The sequence below is a fragment of the Tauraco erythrolophus genome, chromosome 3 (assembly GCF_009769465.1).
Source record: "Tauraco erythrolophus isolate bTauEry1 chromosome 3, bTauEry1.pri, whole genome shotgun sequence".
NCBI lineage: Eukaryota > Metazoa > Chordata > Aves > Musophagiformes > Musophagidae > Tauraco > Tauraco erythrolophus.
Window position 1 is genome coordinate 102,461,166 of NC_141467.1, and position 8,346 is coordinate 102,469,511.

Genomic DNA, 8,346 nt, shown 5'->3' on the forward strand with positions numbered 1-8,346 from the left:
CTTTGAACAGTGGAGATATAAATTGATTCAGGAGAGCATTCCTCTTCCAGTCCACATTTAAGCGTTCTCTTTAAAGCCAGCAGAATCAGGTAAATGTCTAATTGGTAATTTCTTAAATGAATGCCATGACAAATAAGAGGATTGTTTTGGGTTTTTTATGATTAAGATATTAATTAATATAGTAATGTAAGTCTCTTTACTAAGGCATAGATAGATATCACTCTACTAGTATAAACTGATCGAACTCCCGCATGACCTCTTTGAAAGGCAAAGGCTACTCTTCCAAGTCCGAGTAGCTCTTGGCAGTTTGATACTGGTTAACAAAATTACTCTAAACTCATAATCCTGGGCAAATATAAATCTAGGATCCTGCAATGGATGTTAGTGGTGTTGGTTCACTGTAGCCCAAGTCTCATCAGAAGTAATCAAGCACTGCAATGGGGAGATTGTTCTGTGTAAGGCAAGGAACAAACAATCTCTGAACCAAACTTGTATTTCCATGCTTGTTATAAAAAGACAATGATGTAAAAAATAATAAATATTGGGAGCATAGTTATGGTAAATTGAACAGCGCTAGGAATTAAATGATGGTCAGAAATAGGAACTCACACAATTGAAATGAACTTTAAATAGGAGTTTATTCACCATAAGAAGTGTTTGGACCTAAATCATGTATTTTATCTTATCTCACATAAAAATGCAAAGGTACGTATGCGCAGGAGAAAGTTTAATGTCCGTGTTTGGCTAAAGTCTTCTATAATAACACCTTAGCATCTTCATTATTCACCAAACTGTGAATAAGTAATATCTTCTCTTTTTTTTCCCCTTTATTTTTTTTTTTTCCTACTTGGCAGAAAACAAAGCCCCAAACTGATGACTTGGAACATTAGTGACCTAGGATGAATGGACAAATGAACGAAGTATCTTATGGGAGCAGTTTTAACAATTACTAAAACTTGTAACAATTTTTTTCTAATAAGCCCTATCATTTACTACTAATAATACTAATACAAGCACTTATGGTAATAATAACCCAAATTTAATAATGAGGCAGCAATAGTAGTTTGCTCTGTGTATGTGTTCAAACCACTTTACATACATTATAAAGTCATGGATCATTTGAGAGTGCCTCAGGGAAAATAATGTGGTAAATGTTGTATAAGTATTATCTCGAAGTGTTGAATCCGTTTGCTATGAGCTGATGCCACTTTCAGCTCATATTCCAGCTTAACTGGTGAAAAATACAAGAACAAGGAATTTTCAGTGGGACTTGCATTACTTTGACTGGGTGTACATTTGCAATTCACACACATAATTAGGGAGCAGAAATGCCACAGTGACCCTTGTCTCATCAGAAATTCAGACATCATGATGTTGAATGTGAAACTCTTGCAGTATTACTCCCCAATGAGCCAAGTACCATATTACAAATCTTACTAAAGCACATCGTTCCAAATGTAGAATACTTTTGAGACAATTAAATCATCACTTGTGATGAGAAGAAAGAAAAAAATATCTGAAGATCACATAAACCATTTGAACTGGAACTGCTTGATTTGTTTGGTGCAGGTAACCTGTTGCACAGATTGACGAGCTCAGATACGACAGGGAAGACAGCAACATTTCCAGGGTTGTGCTTAGGTAACAACCCTAAAGGAAGATCCAGTGAGAACGGCCTGAGAAATAAAAAATTTTCCTTCTAGCTTCAGTGGATGGCAGGGAGTTAAAATTTTAAGTAATTTCAAGAATGCAGCCCAGGTCTCTCAGTCCTGCGCTCAGTACATCAATCACAACAACTAGATACTTAAGTTAGTCCAATAATTTCTATTGATGTCCTTGAGCTTGATGAGGATCTGAGTTATGACTTTACATATCGTATGCTCAGTGGGGGAGCATTTAAACAATCCAGACTGGACTAGGAGAGCAAATAGATGCTATTGTGAGAGTGGAGACTAGTTTGCAGGGCCTGGGGAGTGGTCTTGCCACTAGACTACAACACTGAGTCTACAGTACACCGACTGCTGAGTATTGTGCAAACTCCTCCAAAGAGAGAGGGATTCAAAGAGAAGAAAACACAGTATTTCCCACCTTGGCTGTTAACAGCCCTTCTGGACTGGGTGGTATGGGGTTTAAGTCCGTGAAGTTCACTGTAGCCAGCAGGTCGAGGGAGGGGATTCTGCCCCTCTACCCTGCTCTCGTGAGAACCCACCTGCAATACTGCGTTCAGCTCTGGAGTCTTCAGCACAAGAAGGACATGGAGCTGCTGGAGCGGGTCCAGAGGAGGGCCACAAAGATGATCCGAGGGCTGGAGCACCTCTGCTATGAAGACAGGCTGAGAGTTGGGGCTGTTCAGCCTGGAGAAGAGAAGGCTCCCAGGTGATCTTATAGCAGCTTTCCAGTACTTAAAGGGGGCCTACAGGAAAGCTGGAGAGGGACTTTTGACAAGGGTGTGTAGTGATAGGACAAGGGGCAATGACTTTAAACTGAAAGAGGGGAGATTTCGATTAGATATAAGGAAGAAATTCTTCACTCTGTGGGTGGCGAGGCACTGGAACAGGTTTCCCTGAGAAGTTGTGGCTGCCCCATCCCTGGAAGTGTTCAAGGCCAGATTGGATGAGGCTTTGGGCAATGTGGTGTAGTAGAGGGTTTCCCTGCCCATGGCAGGGGGCTTGGAACTAAATGATCTTTGAAGTCCCTTCCAACCCAAACCATTCTATGATTCTAAGTAACAGGAGAGCTCAGATGGGAGCCTGAGGGGCTGTTCTAGCACAAAGCTGGTCTAATAGCACATATTTTGCATTTGAGCATGTTTTAAAAATAAAGCAGCCATCACTAAATTTAAAGAGGGATGTGGTCCTTACTGTGTCTTGTCTGTGTTCTGAGAAATTTCTGAGGTGCGCGAGTCCTGCTTTGCATCTGACCCTTTCCCTTCCAACTCATCTCCATGAGTAATCTTTCCTTCTCTCTTAAACTGAGAAGGTCAACACTATCCCACTTTCTATTCCCTTTCATTTTGTTTTCATACTTACACCTTGAGGATGATCATACTGAAAGAAACCTTCTCGCCCAAGACATTGATCCACGGCCTCATCTGATGTAAACTGATGCATCATTAGAGACTCTCTTAATGACCTCAAAGGCCATCAGACACAGAGGACCAGGTTGTCCTCTAGTGTAAATGAGGCAGTGAGGCAGTGAGTGAGACTTTGTCATGATATTGACATGGAGAGAGCCAAATGCCTACCAGTTGTGGTTCAATGAGCATTGCTGTACTTAAAAACAGCTGTCAACAAACCAGACAAAATGGAGTTGACCAGTTCAGGACACAATCTGTGAGAGAATGGCACACATTTTAAAGTAACGAACAACACTGTGCACTGGTTGTTTCCACCACAAGATATCTGAGTCCAGTAATCAGATGGTCAAACAAATACTGTGAGGGAATTTACACAAATGAATCCAAGCAGTCTACAGCACAAGGTAGAGAGTGGGACCAAACATGGGATTACACAAACAGGTCTGGTCCATGCTACTGGCTGTAGCTCAACATCAGCGAACTCTGTTTAGGAAGAACGAAAGTAAGGCTATCCATAGGGCACTCTGTTCAGCTTGTTCCCTTTCTAGCCAAACTATTTGAACAAGGAGCTATCTCTAGACTAAGATGCTGAGTGTTTTTGGTCTCTCTGCAGTTTGGACCAAGTCCGCATTTTAGTTTCTTCTTGCTTGTAGATGAGGGCACAGAGGACAAATCAAAACTTGTGAATGGAGTTATGACTTGTTGACTGTTTCTACACAGTCTTCATTTCTAGTTTAATTAAACCTTGCATTTTCTGAATGGTTGCAAAGATGGTCTCTCTCCAGTCTATCTGTGTCTTACTCTCATATCCCAGTGAAGTTAAACGTATTTTTTGTTTGTGTTATCCTGAAGAGAATGTCTTTGAGTTAGCTTAGGGTTCCAAGAAACTTCATCTATATCTGGGGTGGAATTCAATACCTGCACAGAAACGTCTAGAGGCAATTTAAAAGCCCTCAGTATCTGCTAGTAGATATAGTATGGAAACTGCAGAAGACCTGTGCTGCATTGAGTTAGGAAATGGATATCAAGCAGGGTACACTGAGACATTTCAAATGGCACCAGAAACCTATGTTGAGGCACTCAAGTTTCTTCCCTGGAGGAACAGAGCCACAGAGCATAAATTTCTAGCTACCTAAGCAAAAAATGTAAATTAAGCTAGTATTTCCAGTAAAATATGGGAATAATTTGTGTTGCAGGGTGTTGCTCTGTGTGATCTGTGAGAGTCACAGAGAAAATAGCTTTAATGAATCCAACAACTTTGCTATGTAAGATACTCATTTGAAAGGTGACTAAAGCAAGATGCTGGAGAAAGGCTTAATTCCCTGAAAACCAAATAATAAATGGAAGGGTGACCAGAGCTTGTCGCTCTGTTTATTTTCCTCCATGTAATCCAGTCTTCCTATCTTGCTGCAATTAAATATCTAATGTTAGACTTCATTAAAGCTATCTTGACACAGATAGTGCCTTCAGAGCGTGACATGACACATTATTGTGATCTGTGATCTCAGCTCTGCTCTCGAACTTGCTGTGGGTTTGGGTGCAGGGTTGTAAGCTATAGCTGCTACACGATCATGGCCTTTTTTGTCATCAAATAGAACGTTTCTACTAGGCAGTGAAATACTGATCTGTTATGTTGAGAGAAGCTAGTGATGAAAACAAGGTTGTTGGGCAGCCTTGTGGTTATTGGAGGGGGTTCTCCCATAGGATTTAATTTCGTTTGTTTGTTTACTGTTGCAGAAACTTTTGCGAGGCAAAGCGAAAGCCCCTAGAAACGAAGAGCGGGAGCGGGGTTAACATTCTTGGAAATGCCACAACCACTTAGGATGACAAGGTCAGGCTATGTGTACTCCCTTTCTTCCGTTTGTGCTCTGATGTAATCAGCTGAATCTAGGCAAGGGGAAGGAAAACATCCCTGCCACAAACACTAGATCTGTAAACTCCTTCATTTTCTCTCAGCCGATGGGGAATGCTATCTGAACTGATAGGGACTTTTACAAATGCCAGAATGTATGATTTCATTGAAAGGCCTTAATTTTCTTTGGCCCATTGTCAATGGGGAGAGAAGAATGGGACGGAATGAATGGAAATATGCTGCAGATAAGGAGCACTCTACAAAAGCCCTCAGTGCCTGACTACAATTTTGTTTACTGAAAGTCAGAATCACAGAATCATAGAATCATAGAATGGTTAGGGTTGGAAGGGACCTCAAAGATCATCTAGTTCCAACCCATCAAGAATACTTTGAGGTTTCTGTTCAGGTCATGGTAAAATGGATCTTGCTCCTATTTTCACTCTTGCAAAGCAGAGATCTCAACAGAGTCTCAGATCTAGCCATTAGAAGTAGTCTGAACTCACATTGTTTCAAGGCCAGGTTGATGGGAATTTTTGTCCCAACGTTGTATAGTGGAATTGTATTTTCTGTTCTATATCCAGCAGAAGTGGAGTTGCACTGTTTTCCTGAGAAGACCATGATGAACTCCTAACCTGATACTTACTATCTTGGCTTGGTCATAATTGGAATAAAATAAATATATTTTGGGATGAACAGGTCATTTACAACGTTCAACAAGAGTTCATTTGTATAGGTAAGTAGGTAATGAAGTCTCAGTCTCAGACATATTCCTCTTCCTTCAGGCAGATATTGATTGTATCAACTCACACCATTTAATCACAGAATCATGGAATGGTTAGAGTTGGAAAGGACCTCAAAGATCATCTAGTTCCAACCCCCCTGCCATGGGCAGGGAAACCCTCTACTACATCACATTGCCCAAAGCCTCATTCAATCTGGCCTTGAACACTTCCAGGGATGGGGCATCCACAACTTCTCTGGGCAACCTGTTCCAGTGCCTCACCACCCACAGAGTGAAGAATTTCTTCCTTATATCCAATCTAAATCTCCCTTCTTTCAGTTTAAAGCCATTGCCCCTTGTCCTATCACTACACGCCCTTGTAAAAAGTCCCTCTCCAGCTTTCCTGTAGGCCGCCTTTAAGTACTGGAAGGCTGCAATAAGATCACCCCGGAACCTTCTCTTCTCCAGGCTGAACAGCCCCAACTCTCTCAGCATGTCTTCATAGCAGAGGTGCTCCAGCCCTCGGATCATCTTCGTGGCCCTCCTCTGGACCTGCTCCAACAGCTCCATGTCCTTCTTGTGCTGAGGACTCCAGAGCTGAACACAGTATTCCAGGTGGGGTCTCATGAGAGCAGAGAAGAGGGGAAGAATCACCTCCCTCGACCTCCTGGCCATACTTCTTTTGATGCAGCCCAGGACACGGTTGGCTTTCTGGGCTGCCAGTGCACATTGCCGGCTCATGTTGAGCTTCTCATCCACCAGCACTCCCAAGTCCTTTTCCTCAGGGCTGCTCTCAATCCATTCTCTGCCCAGCCTGGACTTGTGCTTGGGGATTGCCCCGACCCACGTGCAGGACCTTGCACTTGGCCTTGTTGAACTTCATGAAATTCTCACAGGCCCACCTCTCCAGCTTGCCCAGGTCCCTCTGGATGGCATCCCTTCCCTCCAGGGTGTCCATAACACCCCACAGCTTGGTGTCATCTGCAAACTTGCTGAGGGTGCACTTGATCCCACTGTCCATGTCTCCAACGAAGATGTTAAATAGCACAGGCCCCAGAACCAACCCCTGAGGAACACCACTCGTCATTGGCCTCCACTTGTACATTGAACCTAACTCTTTGAGTGTGACCATCCAGCCAATTCCTTATCCACCAAGTGGTCCATCCGTCAAATCCATGTCTCTCCAGTTTAGAGACAAGGATGTCATGTGGGACAATATCAAATGCTTTGGACAAAGGAAGGCTTTTTTGTTTGATTTTTTGGGGCAGTTCAGTGTGATTTGATTCTTTAGAAATTGTAGAACCACGGAGTGAAGTTTTTGTTGCACCAGCCGGGAATCGAACCCGGGTCGCAAGAATGGGAATCTTGCATGATACCACTACACCACTGGTGCATCTGATAGCCATCTTGTCTCCTGTACTTCATGAAGCTGTACATGTTAAAGGTAGGCAAATTTAGTGAGATTCAGGACCCAGGAGGTTCCTTCTCTCTCAATACCATAGTTGTGAGGCTGTCCAGCATGCTATGGGTACTGCTTGCTCTACAGTAAAGAATGAGCAGATCTAGCCCACAGGAACTTTGTGACTACAAACAATGACAGACACAGAAATATCCTTGTGAACAAGAGAGTTGAATGTCCCAGGAAGACCCAGAAACACAGGGTCTGAACATTGGAGCACTACCTAGTGAACAAGGGAGCTCATCCTAATTGCATGTTGGTGTAGGAAACAGCCTACATATTTTTTTTCTGTGCTTACTGCCATGTTTATGCTAACTTTTTGCAAGTTTACTCAAGTAGAGGAGATTGTCTTCATGATCATTCTTCTGGATATTGGAATGTCTTAAAGAAATCCTTTCTTCTCACTTTATAGAAAATATTTGGGAACTCTTTGATGATAACTGGTGGCAATGAGGTCCGAAGGTGAAAGGTCCAAGGAAAGGTGAGGTCCAAGGAAAGCTGTTGGAAGAAAACTGATTACAGTCTAATAATACTTGCTGAATGAAAAGGTACCTTTCTGCTCATGAAGAATTCCTCTGTAACTCTTAGATGACCAGATTCTGTAATTTCCCAAGAAATGTTAATCTATGGAGTTTTGTCCTTTTTGTCCTTACCATTCAGATACAGAATTATTAGTTACTCTATTTGATTGGAAAGGACCTCCGGAGGTGAACTAGGCTAACATGTTAGCTCAAAGTGCAAACAACTTTGAAATTACACTACATTGATCTAGGTTTATCTAGTCAATCGCTTAAAAATACCTCCAAGTCCATCTGTGCCTCAGGAAGAAATATCTGCAGATACTGAGATCCTGATTATGGGTCCTTGTTGGCAGGGCTTTCCACCTAGCACAGGGAAGCCAGCAGGTTATGATAAGGAGGTCACCAGAGTTAGACATGGAGAGTAAAGTTAAGAAATAGCCATAGAGAGTTGTTCTAAAGGGTCTCTTCCTCACAATTAATTTATGAATACCTTGTCCTCTCATAGAAAAACACCTTAATGAAAGGTGACAACATTGCACCTAAGCCACTGGAGCAAGAGGTAGGGCAGATGGCAAGTTTAGAAGCAAGTAAGAAGCAATTGAGCATCAGAAAGGTGAACTTTACAGCCTGTTCCAAAACATGAGAATGTGAGAATTTTTAGTGCAGGAAAAGGTGGGTCAGCTACTGCGTGATATAAAGAATATCAGAAACTGTCAA

General features: G+C 42.2%; 1 non-coding gene across 1 annotated transcript; it reads right to left on the reverse strand.

Moving 5' to 3' along the window:
• Nucleotides 1-6,971: 6,971 nt before the first annotated feature.
• TRNAG-CCC (transfer RNA glycine (anticodon CCC)) lies at nucleotides 6,972-7,042 on the reverse strand. Its single transcript has one exon. It is a non-coding gene; the product is annotated as a tRNA-Gly (tRNA).
• Between the last annotated feature and the right edge of the window lie 1,304 nt (nucleotides 7,043-8,346).